A 17,838-nucleotide genomic window follows, 5' to 3' on the forward strand; every position below is an offset into this window, starting at 1 on the left:
AAAGGGGTATGCCCTGTTCGTGGACTCGCTCTTAACAATAAAGTGCCAATAACTGTTGGTAGGGTTGTCAAATCATCAATCTTTCTGTCTTATCGAAAAACTCTTTTAATTACCCATTAGGGTGCCAAGAAAAAATAAAAAAATTGGAAAATCATTAGAGATACCCCTGGCTCTATTCTTTAGGTAAAAATAAGTAATTTGCAAATTTAGAGCCAAATCGGTTAAGGCATAAGGGTCGCTTATGTGCTTAAAATCGCTTAAAAATGTATGGGGAAAAGCAAAAATTACAAAATTCCACCAAAAGGTGGCGTTTAATGTGAGAGATTCTTGTGTAAAATTTTACAACAAACAACTTTGTCGGAGACCGCAAAACGTTCCGAGTTATCCCTGTGCACCATGAAAAATTCATAACTTTTGACAGATTTTTCAGACCTTTAACCCTTTACAACCCAACCCCGCCTCTAGACGGGCTCACGGTGCTCAAAATACCGTTATTATTAGGGCTAGTGATTTTACGCGGTCTCAGCTACCGGTCCCTCTTTTTCTTATCGAAGCGTGCTAGAGAGAGAAAGTGATGACAACACGACGCCGCGTAAAATCACTAGCCCTAGTTATTATGAAAATAAATACCGTAAACCGGGGTGACTTTGATAGGATTTCAATTTGTTTTTAGAATATTTTCCAACAGGTAAGATTTTTCTCAAGATTATTATTTTTAAAACATGTACTGGGGTAGGCCACACAAAGTCCATGCACTATTTTAGAAAAAAAAGTTTTTTCAATAGTGTTTAGAAAAAAAGTTACGTTGAAAATTCTTAGTTTTAATTCCGGGGTGACTTTGATAGTCATAGTTTTTCTTGTTAAAATCATATTTAAGATGTTCAAACTTTATTTGTACGTTAAATGAACCATCACTAAAGTAGCTGATATAGTTTTTTAAGAAAAAAATCAATGTTTATATTTAGTGAACTAAGTTTATAAGCTTTTTAACAAAATAAATATAAATTTTAGGTAAAATTGTTAAAAAGTCGAAATTTTGCCTGAAATTTGTTATAACTGGTTTAGTTTATAAAATTATCGATTTATATTGCATTTTATACTGAACTGCCGTTCTACGCATAATTGTCCCATGTCAGTTTTGGACAATTTTGACTTTATGACATTTTTAAGTTAAGTGTGATGTGTACTTTAAGAAAAACACATAAAATCTGGTACTTTGTTCGGAAACTCATTAAAAACAACACCAAGTCTGTTTGTCCCATCGTTAAACTTCTACGCATAATTGTCCCACCAAGTATTTTCTTACACGGAATCATTAGTTTTACGAAGCATTATGTCTTGTTTACCTGTTGTATAGCAAGAGAATCACAAATAAGGACGATAGAATGCTAACTGGGACGATTAGGGACACATAGGGCGAATAGGAACCCACGGGACAATTATGCGTAGAAACACAAAAATCGATCGAAAAATTTCAATCGCGTTTTTCTCAGTTGCACTTTTTTGAACATGGGACAATTATGCGTAGAACGGCAGTGAATTCAAAGCACGAATCACAAGTTTTCACATTTTACATGAAATTTGTTCAACTGAAATTGCCTTTAAATTTGGAGATTTTTTTGAATTGTGTTTCAAAAACACATATTATTTATTATTTACAAACTTATTTAACCTTCTCCTAGTGGAAAATTGTCCAAAGAATCCGAAAATGCATTCCGTTTTCCGATTAAAAATCATGTTCATTGAGAAAATCATGACACTTTGAGAAGTTTAAAATAATGACTTCCATCAACATTTCCTTTACCTATGGTTAACTAACTTTATAAACCTTTCAAAAATTTATGAAAAGTTCTTCTTGAGGTACTTCGAACATCTCTACCATGGTCAGTATGTTTCTGAACCATTCCTTACGAATTTTAATTGTAATCTTCATTTTGCGGAAAAATCGCAAACCTATCAAAGTCACCCCGGCTATCAAAGTCACCCCGTTTTACGGTATGCAATCCGAGATTTTGGGGTCTATCGATTCCTTACACCATAGGGCACCTCTGTGCAAAAAAAAAAAAAAAACATTCGCTGATGTAGTTTTCGAGAGCCCTTTTAAGATGTAACATCCGATATTCAATAAGAAAACCAAAACAATCTATACAATTTTAGCACATTAAAGAATTTCAATTTAGAGATAATGATGAATTTTGCTCCATATGACTGTCAAGTATCTCTGGGCAAAGTTTCAGAAAGTTTGCTGATATAGTTCTCAAGATACAGCCATTTTAAAATGTTATTTCCGACTTTTTCTAAGAAAATCTATAGAATCAATACAATTTCAGCACTTTAAAGGATATGCATTTCGAGATAATGATGAATTTTGCTTCATATGACTGTCAAGTATCTCAAGTATCTAGCCCGGGCTACGATCTAAAAATTCGCCAAAAACCCATTTTCAACCAATTTTTTGATCTCTAAAAATTATGGGAAATTAGAACTCTTAAATTTTTTGAAAATTTTAGGGTTGGAGGTTTGACTTGTTTTACGCGACTATGCCAATGTTTTTAAAATTGTAGTTTTTTTTTTTGGTTAACTTTGACTGTATTTTTTTACTAACATTTCCTAAATTTTAAGTAAAAAGCAGTATGCAGTAATTTTTGTAGTGTCCCAGACTATGCCTAATGGTGCCATTCTATAGAAAAACAAGCAAAAAATTGAAAAAGTTACTGTAAAAATATAAAGGCAAATTGTAATGATAGGAGGTAGTAGAATAGGCCAAATACTACCAAAAACAAACATAAGCTAAACATGATAAAAGCAAATTAAAATACTAAAAATAAAACAAGAAAACATAAAACAAGGAAAGTAAAGTTTTTCGTAGAACAAAAGTTGCTTAAATCGACCTGCTGAACACGGGTCTGATGGGGTCCTAAATTGGACTGGGGGTAATTTTAGATGATTTTTGCAAAAAATACATTTGTCTAAAAATACATAACTCAGCCCTATTGCGAATGATTTCAGCTATCTTCGACGCTTATGATAATTTCACGTTTCAAATTAATCACGATATTGTACACTTTGCACCAAATTTTCCACCCTTGCAAATAATATCTGCACACCAAATATTTGCACACTTGAAGTGTTACCCCTTTCCCCCCCCCCCCCTCTCGCCTAGAGTGCTGCGTGTCTCGATTGAGCTTTGTTTCTTTCGACCACTTTAGAACAGTTTGAAACTAGGGTGTGTGTCTTGAATAGTTTTTTTCTGCTGTAGTTTGAGGTGTGCACTTTGTTGGAGAGCTTTCCACAAATTGCACGATTGTCTAAAAATCTCTGAAATCCGCAATAGGCTTTTAGAGAAAAATAGTTCAAAGTTTCAAAAATATAGACTAATATTTGAAAAGGTCGCATGAAAACTAAAAATGCGATAGTGGAGGACGTGGGAGCAAAGAGTTCAAATATACTTGAGAATATTTTTATCATATTATTTACAAAAAATAGGTACACAAAACCTATTTTTAAGTACAGTCCAAACTCGATTATCCGAAGGCATTGGAAAATTTTCACTTCGGGTAATCAAAACTTCGGATAGTCGAATCATTGAAAAAAATATTTGTCTTATTTTTGATTGTCAAACTTAAATCAGATCTTCAGAATTTTGCACTCGTTAAGAATCGTTTTCGATTACCTATCCCACGAAAGTTCGGATGATGGATCCGGACATGGTTTTTTTTTTATACAGATAAGTTAGATCCGGCTTCATAAAAGTACATAAAATATCACTGAAGTGGTCATAGCTTGAGACAGGGTTGCCAGTTCATAGAAATTTCATACTAATCTAGTTTATCTTGAAAAAAAAATTAACAATAGTCCTACGAAAAATTCAATATACAATAATTCTTTTTTTATTTTCTGAAAGGCATACTCTATTTCCATGCTTTTTTATGGTATACGAAATGAATCATGCAAACAGCAGACTTAAAATTGTATCGCATTGCTATGCTATGACTTCCAAGAAACATCGAAACGTTAAAGCTGTCGTGCCATAATATTATAGCCCCAACCCGCGGGCGAGCTTTCAAGGCATGAAACATTCAGTAAAGCTTTCAAAGCTTGTTTCAGAGAGGAATTTTGTTCTCTCTGCAAGCTCTCTCCCATCTCTAGTTGCGTTAATTTGATAGCTTTTTATGTTACGCGAGGATTAATGTCGTTTTTTAGCAATGAGCAGTTCTCTCAGATTTTTTTTTTCAACCTCATTTTTCGATGTAAAATCAAATTTGCAATCAAAAAGTACTTTAGTGAAATTTTGATAAAGTGCACCGTTTTCAAGTAAAATCCATATTAAGGTGACTTTTTTGAAAATAGTCGCAGTTATTAATTTTTTAAATTTAGTGCATATGTTTGCCCACTTTTGAAAAAAATATTTTTTATTCTCTATATTTTGCTTTTTTGAACTTTGTTGATACGACCCTTAGTTGCTGAGATATAGCATGCAAAGGTTTAAAAACATGAAAATTGATTTTTTCACCGTGTATCATTTTTTTCCAGTGTAGTCCGTATCCATACCTACAACTTTGCCGAAGACACCAAATCGATCAAAAAATTCCTTCAAAAGATACAGATTTTTGAATTTTCATACATCATTTTTGTATGGACAGCTGCCAAATTTGTATGGAAAATTATATGGACAAACTAATGATGCAAAATAGCTTCTTTGGGAATACCGAAGGCACCAAAAAAGTTTTGATCGGATTAAAAAATACAAAAATTAAAATTCTAAAAAAAGACCGATTTCGTAGAGAATTGCTCCAATATAGACTATTCAGTGTGAAGATAATCTTAAATTTTGTGAAAACGCCATAAAACGGAATTTCGAATCAAATTTGAATCGAATATGAATCCAATACGAAAAAATATTTAACTTATTAGGAAAACAGAAGGTATGTTTGGCTATTTATTCCTATTTCCATCTTTTAAGCATATTGACAAATAATTATGTGCTTACGAGTCAGCATAAGATTTTAGATATCTGATTAGATGACTGTTAAGTTAAATTATATTGCAAAAACTTTTGAAAAAAAAAAACAAAACGTTTACCGTGCCCAAGTTTTTTCTACAAAAAATAATTTGCAGGTGATTTTGAATATGCTGTTTCAAAAATTTACATAAATAAGCATTTTTGTTCAATATTTGCCTTAAAAAAAAGTCAATTCCAATTGATGTGAACAAAGCCATCAAAATATATCCAAAAACCTTGACCGACGACTTTCTAACGCACAACATAACTGCGTAACTTTGCCAAAATTCCTCAAAATGCGCTCACTACGGGAAAGGAGATAAAAGAAGCCAATTTGTCATATCCGGTAAAGAAAGACGAAAAAAAACTTCTTTTTATCCATTTCTGTTTCTGCTCTGGAATGTTGAAAACGAAAGTGGCCCCCAAACAGGACCGACCACCTTTCGCAAAGCCACGGTCTAAACCTGGCCCAGCCTGGCCAGATCGCGTATCAGATGTCAGCCGTCTAACACTATATTAATTTAGTATTAATATTTCGCTGATTTGGGTACACCGCGGCCACGCTCATCTGCATATTACGTAAAACGAAAGGTGGAGGCCGATGCCGAAGGGGGTCGGGTTGATTTTCCTCTTAATTATCCATTTGGTGAATGGGTTTCGCTTTGAAAGCTTACGAAGGTGTTTTCAAGCTTACGCTATGTTTGACTAATATCTAACTTTCATATTAGCTATCTTGATGTCTCTGTTTGTTGAATGTTTGTTATCTGAAAACAAACCTGCTTCATGCGGCTTGCACAACAACAAGTTAAAACTTATTCAATCACGGAATACTTTGTCTAAATAACGACTAAGTTATTTATTTCAAATTCATAGCCTACTAACTTTGTTTATGCCCAACTTAAACTATTAATAGCGATTTAAAAGAAAATCTGGAAATGCCTTGAGGGTTTTAATAACTTTGAATGCAATTATTTTAATTTAGAATTTAAAACGAACTGATCATGCAAATTATGGCTTTTGCTTTGCTCACTTTACCAATAATGCTCGTTTATGCAATCCAAACAAAACTGAACCATGCTTCTAGACCAAGACGCGCATGAGTGAGATATAAATGTTAAGTAATGGTCAATTCACGATATAAACGCTTCCATCGCGTCAATTATCATTAAATGCTGAAGCCGAAAGCAATTGTATCGATCGGAGGTTCAAAAAATCATTCAAACTCGATTCGTTGATTCGATCTGGTTGCTCGAGAAACTCCGAACATTTCGATGGACAAGTGATCCGATCCTCAAATCTCTTCATCACGACACACTATATCAACCGTTTAAGATCTGGGTGATGTCTCATGTGAGCACGCAATCTCAAAGCGGAACACAGTTTGTCGCCATTTCACCTACTTAGTCGCAGAACCTTGCCAAACCTCATTCACCAGCCAACATAACCTGAATCTAGAGCGTCCAATTTCCCGGGGTTACAAAATTCCCGGGAAACGGGAAATTTTTAACAAATTTCCCGGGAAATCCCGGGAATTCCCGGGAAATTTGAAATTTATCGAAAATTGATCATATCCTGCTTCTGATTGATATTTTGCAACAAAATTGTATAGAACTGCAACTTTAATGTTCAAAATGAGTGTAGGGGTCAATTAATGGCTTGACTGCTTATAAAAATCATACAAAAGCATGCAGAAATTGTGTTTTTCATGGCAAATAACTTGTTCTAGACCGTAATTTTATCAACAAAACTCATTTTAAGGACTTTTAGGCAAAATTTTGACTTTTTATCAATTTCACCAAAAATTTATAGGTATATTGTTAAAAAACTTATAAGGCCGATGCAAATATTTAAAAAAGTTTTTGTCCCTCGGCCCTGGCCGAGGTCAAGGGGGCAAAAAAATAAAAACATATAAAAATTTAAATAACGAGCCATAGTCTTCACATTTAAATGAAAAAAGTGTTTTAAAATGCATTTTACACTAGTTCAGTTGTTTTGCAATAATTAGTTTTCAAAAAATCTAAGATCTGACAAAAACAAAAATTGTATCGAAAAAAAAAGATTTTGCATCGAAAATTTTCAAAAAATCTTAAGATGTTTTAATAAACCCAAAAATGCTAAAAATGATTTTAAACGCAGGAGAATGTATTTTAATTTGATTTCAGCTGGTTGCACTTGAATTTTCATTGAAATTTTGAAGTTTATTGTAAAAAATTTTTTTTTGCCTCCTGATTTTTCGGGCCAATTTTGAAGGGGGGGGGGGGGTGACAAATACTTTTAAAAATATTTGTACCAGCCTAAACTATGTTAAGTAAAATTTTCACATTGATTTTCTTTTTCTTCTTAAAAACTTATCAGCAACCTTAGTGATTGTGTAAAATTTGAACACATCAAATCTGATTTAAACAACAAATATTTTGTACAAAGTCACCCCAATATGCTAAATACAATTTTCATCGCCACTAGTTTTCAAATACTATTGAAAAACATTTTTTTCCAACAATAGTGCGTGGCCTACCCCAGTACATGTTTTACAAAATAATAATCTTGAGACAAACCTTACCAGTTGGAAAAAAAATATAAAAACAGAATGAAATCCTATCATTGATACCCCGTTTTTCTTATAAGTTCAATATGCACAGTAGATTAAAATGAATAAAATTAAGTTAGGTTCTCTTATCAATATTTTTTCAAATTAAAAAAAAATTAGGACCAAAAAGTTAGGAAAATGCATACTTCCGCTTGAATTTCGGGAATTCCCGGGAAATTAAAAAAATTCCCGGGAAACGGGAAATATTATTTTTCGGGAAATCCCGGGAATTCCCGGGAAATTTTTTCCCGGGACGGGAAATTGGACGCTCTACCTGAATCTCTTTTCATCGATGTTGTAGGCATCGCGACAACACCAATTACCTTCGAATGGAATAGAAAGATTCGCGCCAAAAAAACCGTTCGTCGCGGTTCCATGCGTCACGATAATTACTAAATAACACCACGGTGATCTAATTTTGTAACTTCCGCGTATGTGTGTGTGCGTTTGTGTGGCGCAGATCTAAGATCGTAGATCGTTGTCATAGTTTTGTCTTGTGGTGGAGCAGCAAGCTCACGTGTGGCTGAAACATGATGAAGGAATTAGGCTTCTTTCTCGGTGTCTAGAAAAAACTTAATTTCTTGGTGTTTCTGCATATAATTGGTTTGACAGCATGGTTTAGGGCGGTTCATCGATTTCAAGGCAAAGTTAAAAAAAATAAGTTCTAAGTTTAAAAAAAATGGGGACGGTAATGAAAAAATATTTGTGAAGATGATTAAATGTTTGTATTAGGGTGGTCCGAATCCGGGCTTACTTGGGACTGCCCCCTTGAAATCGCAAATTGACTCTGACCACGGGAACCCCTCCATGAAGTTTGTATGGGAAAAATTGTCAAAATGTATGGAGAAAAACAACTGTTTAAGTTTTTTACCTGTGGATGGCGCAATGGTTTACCAAACTTTATCATTTCTCAGATGTAGGTCCTTAATTAAATTTTGATCAACTTTTATGATTTTTTGATGAAAATTCATTAGCTTCTGAAAATGATCATTTTTGCGTAGCCGGCTCGTTTCATAGCCCGTTTGCTTTCTAAATTTTTAAGGAGAATTGAGCTGACATCCTAAAAATTGACAATGTTGGTTAAATTCGTATGAACCCCAATGTATTATTTGTTTCCAGAAAAAATATTTGTAAGATTGTCTTTTTTGTGTGACCAATAGTTTTTTATTATTTAACTAAAGTATTTATCTGAATTCAAAGAGCAATGTTAAACATCTTTGAGATGCTACTTTACAAGGTTCTTTCTAAAACTTTTTGGCAATAAAAGATAGCTCGAATAACCACCGATATCTGGATGCATCCAGAAATATTCAATTGATATTTGAAACAAAAAAAAAACAAATTACCATGTATTATGGCTCCCTTTAAAATAGGCTTGAAAAATCAAAGGACACTTTTTCAAAAATACATTAAAAAATCATTGAAAAACAACTGAAAACAATTTAAAATGAAATAATTCCTGCGTGGTTATCATTTTTTACACGTTTGAATTATGGTGAATGTAATTTACAGAACTTTAAAAGTTTTTTTCGCAAAAAAAATCTAATTAAAACTTTTTTGTGAGACAAATTATTGCAAAACAACTGTATACAATGCATTTTACAACATTTTTTCCATCAACATGCTGTTTTTTTTTATGTGTAACTGAACCGGTCTATGTTTCGCAGTCTTTCTTTTGTACCATCGAAAAGGGCATGAAACATCAAAATTACTAAACTAATAATCTAACATGAACATCTGAGTAAAAATGTTTTTATGGTTACGATTTTACAAACCCGCCAAAAATGCAAAAAAAAGGATGAGACACATTCACTGGGCTAATCTACCTTCATAGTTTCAGGCATCTAAAACCAACTTTTACAAACTTTAAAAGATTTATAAACTCGATTATCCGAAGGCCTCGGAAAAATTACACTTCGGATTATCAAAACTTCGGATAATCGAATCACGAAAAAAATTATTCGTTGTCTAATTTTTGATTGTCGAGCTTAGGTATGACCCCTCAGCTACGCTTAAATGATTTACAATTTTTAAATCCACGATGGCGGCCAAAATGGCAGAGATGCAATATTGAAAAAAAAAACTCAAAGCATCGGATTTTTTGCTGTGTGGGGTCGTAGAACTAAAATTTTATGTTAAAAACAAGAAAATGAAAAAATACGAAAACCTTTTTTTTTTGTTTGTGATTCGATTATCCGAAGTCCCATACAAACCTTCGGAAACCTTTGGATAATCGAGGCTTCGGATAATCGAGTCTGGACTGTCTAGTAACTTTATTCATGCTTGAATCTTGATGTTAAGTATCAATGTTAAGCAAACTTCATGTGGATTTTTTTTAAATTTTATTTAAAATAAATTTTTTCCCTGACAACACTCGCCCTAAAACAGTCACTCACACGCCTCAGCGTTCAACCTCCAAAAGGGCGAACCTAAAATGCACGCGTCAGCAGCAGTGCCGAGGCGGCATAATTCGCTTCGCATTGATTTATCGCGGACTGTTGGCTGTCGGGAAACAGGTTCTGCTTCCTTTGGCGTGGACACACAACACAAGTACACAAGTGCATAGCATGTTGGTAGCACTGTTTATTTTTTTTTTCTTTTCAGCAATTGGCAGTTGGTAGCTCGCTTTCATGACCCATATAGGATGATTTTGTTGTGTTTTGTTCCACGGTGTTTAACGACACAAGAGAAATAATGTGAAGAAATTGCGCAAATTCCTGCAGAGAATTGCATTTAAATCACAGTAAAAATAACATGTTTTTTACCTACAAAATCAATACAAAACAATCAAGGCACTTCGATAAATGGATTTTAAATAAGTTTTACTCGTTTTTTTTCTGTGAACTGCGAATTCAAAACGGCCTCACAATCACCGCCGTAAGGTCTCTTGGACTCTGGAAAGCAACCGCGCCACCTGCCTCGAAACCTCGGCCATGGCTGGACAAAATTAAAATGCGCCGCCTTTCTAAATAAATATTTGGCATTTTGATTGACACAATAGGCATCGCGGACGATTTTGGATATTCGTTTCGCGGTTTTTTTTCTTTTTCGATCCAAAACCCGTTATAAGTTTATACTTGTCGACTGCGCATATTATTTTTCGATTTTGTCGATGCTTGTTTTAAATATTTTCTTCATAAATGGACAACGAGGTGTGGATAAGCAAAAATAATAAGAAAATGGCCGACGGCGACTAAAGGCACGTTCCGCCGCCACATTCCGGTTCGCACATTGGCCGCCTCTTCTTGGGTCGCGCAGTCAGGTCCACGAATGGTGAACTTTCATTTGGACATCATGCCACCACATTGTCGTCATCGCGGTCGTTGGAGCGTAGATTAATATTCCAAGCATATGTGCATACGGGAATTCCATTTTTGGGCTGGAAGATATGAATTGGAAATTTCACCTTGATCATTTTTTTTAAATAAATGTTATTAATAAAGATTGTCGAGAACTTATACCGTCATCAGGGGTGACATTGGGTCGGGGGTGAGATTGGGTCATACAAAAATGCTGAAATTTGTATGACCCAATCTCACCCCCAGACCCAATGTCACCCCTGATGACGGTACCTCCTAAAATTATGGTCATTTCGATTCAAAAATGATTCGGTTGTGAGTGAGGTTTTCGAAATATCCACGAATCTAACAAATAAAAGAGATACTTTTTTGCAAATCGACTTTTCTTAGTATTTTTGAATTGGATGAAACTTTGTCCATGCATTTCCTATGTCAAAGATAGGAATATATCATATCATTATCAGCGATGGAAAAATCTTCATCAAAAGACAATCTTCTGACGCTCACCGAGAGAAAAAATCAGAAGGGAACTTGGCTCTCCTTTCTGGCACACGAAAAATCGGTAAAATAAAACATAAAAATCATCATCAGGATTATTCGCCGGAACATCGATTTCACTACTACATTTGCAGGTGTAATGTCACACGTCCAAAAATTACCTGACACTCTTCGTAGATGAACAATGTTTGTAAACAAAACGAAATAAATGGATTAAAGTGGTGCTAACAACGAGAATCACAAAAAAAAATCATCTACTGATTGATTTTTCCAAAAGTTCGGGAGCGATTTTCTTTTGCGTGTTTTGTCTCCTAGTGGGTGAAAAAAGTTTTTTTGTGATCACTCCATCCCTGATCATTAGTTTTTGTATACAAATATCTTTTGAATATTGTGGGTTGAAACATTCAAAATGGGCAAAAACTTATTTGAAAATCTGTACCTTTAGACGGTAATTTCGGATTGATTTGGTGTCTCCGGCAAAGTTGTAGGTTATGATTTCAAACCAGGGCTGCGGAGTCGGGTCATATTTCAAGCGACTCCGACTCCGGCTTTCTGAGATTAGCCGACTCCGGCTCCGACTCCGACTTTCTGTTTCAACCGACTCCGACTCCGACTCAAACTCCGGCCTACCAACTCTAGCCGACTCCATGGGTTAATCACATCGAGTATACTACATACGCGTGTCAAACGCACATAATATTCTCATTGTCTGCATGCCGTATTGACGATATAGACCCCATATTCGTCGCATATGAGGTCATATCTACCCAAATATCAGCGTGAATATCATACGCGCATAATACTCGCGCAGTATTCCTAGGTTGCATACCGTATCGACTCCAATATTGGCTTCATATTGGTGCAGTATCAGAAGTGAATTGCCCTTTGAGCCGACTCCGACTCCGACTCCTCGTAACTTTTTTCCTGAAAATTGATTTACTTAAAACCTCCAAGACATTCGCAATCGGGGTATAAGATGATTTTTTCAGAAAGAACTGTATTAAATTTTGTCAAATTTGAATTAAAGGAAACATAAATATAGGCAGTTAAGAATCAATTAAATATTTCTGACTACAAAACTAATAAAAAAAAAATCAAATTATTCGCTCTACAGCATTGCCTTGGTGTTCTCGATTGCGAGATTCCTACTCGAAACTAGGTGTTGTTGAGGCAATTGCAAACCTCTTTTTACACCTTAGCTTCCATCCACCCCGGGATTCGAACTGACGACCTTTGGATTATTAGTCCAACTGCCTACAAGCGACTCCACCGAGACAGGACCGAGGGAGACGACTCCTACACCTGGACTGAGCTAACGACCTAACCTTTAGGTTAGTCCGGGGCCAACATTTACTTCCCTTCCGACGGAAGGCGTGATCAGACAAATCTCGTCTCGAAAAATGCCACCGGGACCGTCTGGGATAGAACCCAAGCCGACTGGGTGAGAGGCAATCACGCTTACCCCTACACCACGGTGCCAGGAGAAAAAACTAATATTGTTTAATTTTTTTGAATTATGATGATACTACATACTTAGGTAAGAGTGGATTAACAGGTTATCATTTAGTGATCATAGATCTCTAAAAAATTAAAAATGTCAACGCAGCGCATGCGACTTGAAAAACAATTCAAAATATAAGAAGTTTTGTAAATTAAGCTGTTTTATAGCAAATACTGAAAAATGAAATAATTTTTTTTTTGTTGAATTTACGATAACTCCGACTCCGACTCCAACTCCGGGTTATCAGAAATTTTCGGCTCCGACTCCGACTCCAGCTAATAAAATTTAGCCGACTCCGGCTCCGACTCCGACTCCAGCTCTTCGAGTTTTGACGACTCCGACTCCGATTCCAGGTCCCCAAAAAGACCCGACTCCACCGACTCCGGCTCCGACTCCGACTCCACAGCCCTGGTTCAAACATTACTATTAGTTATTCTTTTTAAATTCCTTACAAAACAATTTATCCAATAAAATATCAAAGAGCTTTCAAAAGCTTGTGAAAACCTGTGTAAATCTGAATTAACAATTTTTCTCGTATACACACTCAGAGCAATACTACTCGCAAAAGCAAACTTGACAATTCGTGAACTTTGAAATGTTTAACAATCCTATTTTAGCTGTCTTAGACGCAAAAAAAGGTGGTTAGTTTGGCATTTTGGGAAAAATAGTAAGAAGATTTAAAAATATAGCTTAACATTTCAAAAGTTTGTATGAAAACTTAAAATGCTGTTTTGAAGGTCTCGGGACCAAAGAGCCTATGTCTGAAAATATGTTTACCTGATTTCTCGGAAAATTTTACATAACATATCAAAAAATGGTGTAGTTATGTTTTCAATTTTCTGAAATACGATTTTTTTAAATAAAAAAAATCGACGCGCCACGCGCAAAAATGGGAAAATGACGAAAACGGCAAAAAACAGCTGTTTTCACTAAAACTGCGACAACTAGAAAATTTTAGCGATGACCTATACATGTTAGGGTACCAACAGTTGCGTATTTCAATTACGGCCAAGGAACCCCCAGAAAAATTTTGAACCCAATCGGAGAACTTTTTTTTTCGAATCATGCTGTTTCAGTGGGTAATTGCTGAAAAAGTTAAATTTGATCAACTTTAAAAAACTTCGATAATCTCAGTTCCATAGCGCTACAAAAAAGTCGTGGGAGAAGTTATTGCTTCCCATGGTCGCAAATAATTCGCAAACACGTTTGCACTCTGTATCACTCTCGGCAAATGAGTGCGGAGCAGCAGCATACAGAGGAAATGGAAAGAATTTGTAGCATGAAAAAAAAATGATTGCATTGCAGCTGCGTACACCTTTTACAGTTAGGAGAATTGCCATTACTTCTCAGTGTTGCTGACTGCGGTTTGTGTTGGTTTGTATTTCATACTTTTCAAATTAATATGATTATTTTCAATGCACTTGATATTTTCAGAATTATAATCCAATTTTCTGAACATTTAAAAAAATGCAAGTTCATCGTCAGATTCCCACACTGAAAACCACACTCCAGTCTAATCTACAGAAATATGCAACACATTCAAACATTAATTATGCTCTCATTTTCTGCGGGACTCGATCGTGCACTCAACCACCAGCGCGATCCGCGATCCGACGTGAGTTGGGAGAGCGAGAAACAACTTGAACTAAATTGGGCTTAAGTGAGAGCGGCTCTTTTTTTGTGCTCTTTGGTCTTAAAAATTTAAAAAGTCGCGACCAAAAGCGAACGCGTTTTCATTTTGCCTCCCAGCGATAATCTGTGAATGAAGGCTGAGCGCGCGGTTATTAATGCTACTATTGTGTGGTTGTTGCTTTAGTTGTTGTTGTTGTTGAGGTGTAGTAAGTAGCAAACAGGCAGAGCGATCAATAAATTTAAATACATTCTTCAGCAACATGTTGGTGGTTGGAATTCGCAATGGTACTTAAATTTTATTGCCGGTAAAGTTTGAGCTTGGTACTCAATTACTGATATTGCACTAATAATTTTAAATTACAGTTATTTATGAAGATGTAGAACCAATTTCACTTAGCTGAGAATTTTCCTAAACTAGAACTAGAATGACTCTTTTCAAGTATCAACATGATTTCAAATTATTCTGATTTATGCTTGCTTACATAAATAACATTGTATGAAAAATCAGTACTGAATAAGTCAATCAAAATTTGAACTTTTTACCAACACAGCAACTAAAACAAGCCGTCCGTCACAACTTTCTTACACTCCTTGTGCTCTCCCCAAGTGTGGCTCCCCAAGCCAAATCAAAAGAGAGAAGAGAAAAAAGAATCCGCTACGGGTGTAGTTAGTCACTTACAATACAGAAATGTGTGCGCGCGCCCGCGATCAGCCACCAAGTCCAAGCAAAAGCAAAGGCCAGCAAAAACGCGAAGGAGAAAAAAAAACGTCGACTTCCAACTCTTTGCGATATGAAAGTTGCGGCTCTCACGTGAACGATCGCGAGTCAGGCTATCGCTCGCGCTCTCAGGGTGAATTTTGAAGAAGGGGGAAGTCGAAAAATTACGTTCAAACGCTAGAAAAAATTGGCATATTTTTAGAAAATTATTTGACTTCAAGGCTTCAAGTTGAATATCTGACGAATGGGAAGAAAAAAAAATTTCTGAGGTACATGATGGCGAGGTCAAATCTTAAAATTGAATGTCAATGTGAAAATTAAGCAACAAGGTTTCAATTGCACAACATAAATGAACCTATGAGAATAACTCTTCCGTTATCTCTGTTATGTCAAATAACTAGATTTTTTGGTTTTTTTTTTTAGTTTGTAATAAGTTTGAAAAATTTAGTTCAACAATTATTTTATCATAAAATTCTTAAATACACATGTTGTCAAACCTTTTCCTAAATCTATTCAGGGTTTCTTTCCATAGCAACAAAACTAAAATTTTCAAAATTCAGTGCTAATCACTTCGAGTACAGACTTGTTTAGTTCGGATCAGTGTTGAGCAATTCTCTGAGATTTCGGTCATTCGATTTTTTTTTTTGATTTTTTAATCCGGCTGAAACTGTTTTGGTACCTTCGGTATGCACAAAGAAGCCATTTTGCATCATTAGTTTGTCCATATAATTTTCCATACAAATTTGGCAGTTTTCCATACAAAAATGATATGTGAAAATTCAAAAATCTGTATCTTTTGAAGCAATTTTCTGATTGATTTGGTATCTTCGGCAAAGTTGTAGGTATGGATATGGACTACACTGAAAAAATGATACACGGTAAAATTTCTTTTGGTGATTTTTAATTTCACTTTTTGTCACTAAAACTTGATTTGCAAAAAAAAAACACTTTTTGCCTTCCTCACCTTACTGAGGAAAGGCTTTAAAATCACTCGAAAAATGAACTTCTTAATTAGACCTCGTAGACCCACCTTCATGTATACCTATCGACTCAGAATCAAATTCTGAGCAAATGTCTGTGCGTGTGTCTGGATGTGAGTCCGTGCACCGAAAAATATGCACTCGATTATCTCGGCACTGGCTGAACCGATTTGGACCGTTTTGGTCTCATTCGATTCGTCTTGGGGTCCCATAAGACCCTAGTTAATATCATAATGTTTAGTAAAGTACTTCAAAAGTTATGCTAAAAAAACGATTCTGGCTAAAGTTTGAAAGATTGTAAAAAGGGTGGTTTTTGTAAGAAAACCCGTCTGATCATACATTTTTAGAAAGGTATTTCAAAGACCTTTCTAATGAGCCCAAAACATTGAGGATCTGATATCCCTATGAAAAGTTATGAGCACTTAAGTGTCATTTGTACACATTTCAGAGGCCGGACCTCAAATATTTTGAAGAAAAAGTTGTCTAGCATGCGACTCGTCGTTAGTTGGATAATTGAAAGACCTTTCTAAAGAGCCCAATACATTGAAGATCTGATAACCCTATCAAAAGTTATGAGCACTTAAGTGTTATTTATACACTTTTTTGAGGCCGGATCTCAAATATTTTGATGAAAACGATGTCCGGATCCATCATGCGACCTGTCGTTGGATAGGTAATTGAAATATAAATCGAAAATATTGAAGATCTGATAACCCTATCAAAAGTTATGAGCACTTATGTGTTATTTATACAATTTTTGGAGGCTCAGATCTTAGATATTTAGATGAAAATGATAACCGGATCCATCATGAGCCCCTTAGTTAGTTGGATATTTTAACTCACCAAAAAACGTGTTATTTTGTGTCTTATCATTCTACAATTTATTTAAAATACAGCAAATGTTGTTGAAAATCTTTATTATGCATTAACCTTAACCTGATAAAAAGTTGTAATCTAACAGGCTCTCGTCACAAATAATCAATCAATTGTACATTAAAACTTTCTTCACAAAATTGCTCAAAATCCAATTTTTCACAAAATAACCACAAAGCAATTACTTTGTCCGAGTAAAATTCATTCTCCTGAAGGCAAATTCCTTTCACGATCCGGAACAACCTGGTTTTTTTCCGGAAATATTGCTGATAGATTCTAAAACTCCAGATGCCGACGAAGTCTTCACTCTGGCTCCAGCGTATTGTCACTGGGTTACATCTCTTCAGTGCGGATTGCACCAGGGCCTTCCGGATACCATATTCCTGAAGGTGACTGCGGACGGTGTTTCCCGGATCCTGCAGGGATTTGCATTTCTGAAACTAAAGAGAAACGTTTTTTTTAGATCGAAATTCCACCAACAAACACCTACACATACCTCTGTTCGAACTCTGCTCCGTGGTTCTGGCAAATTCCAGTATTTTTCGTTTGAACTTGCAACATTTTTTTTTTTTTTTTTTTTTTTTTTTGTTTCTGTCATACGACTGCTGAGACCATAGTTGGTCCATCTCGCAATGTCGGTTTTCACATGTTGCTGTTTTGTTTCCTTTTTTATATTTGTATTTTTGCTTCTTCCAGGAACTGTGCTATCTGCGACATACTCATGTCGCATTCTTGCTCGAAAATTTCC

General features: G+C 35.3%; 1 long non-coding RNA gene across 1 annotated transcript; it reads right to left on the reverse strand.

The window, feature by feature from the left end:
- Positions 1 to 17,117: 17,117 nt before the first annotated feature.
- LOC119767130 lies at positions 17,118 to 17,648 on the reverse strand. Its single transcript, XR_005277342.1, has 2 exons — positions 17,587 to 17,648; positions 17,118 to 17,530 (listed from the first exon to the last, which is right to left on the reverse strand). It is a non-coding gene; the product is annotated as an uncharacterized LOC119767130 (long non-coding RNA).
- Positions 17,649 to 17,838: the final 190 nt, after the last annotated feature.

This window comes from Culex quinquefasciatus, chromosome 2 (assembly GCF_015732765.1).
Source record: "Culex quinquefasciatus strain JHB chromosome 2, VPISU_Cqui_1.0_pri_paternal, whole genome shotgun sequence".
Taxonomy (NCBI): domain Eukaryota; kingdom Metazoa; phylum Arthropoda; class Insecta; order Diptera; family Culicidae; genus Culex; species Culex quinquefasciatus.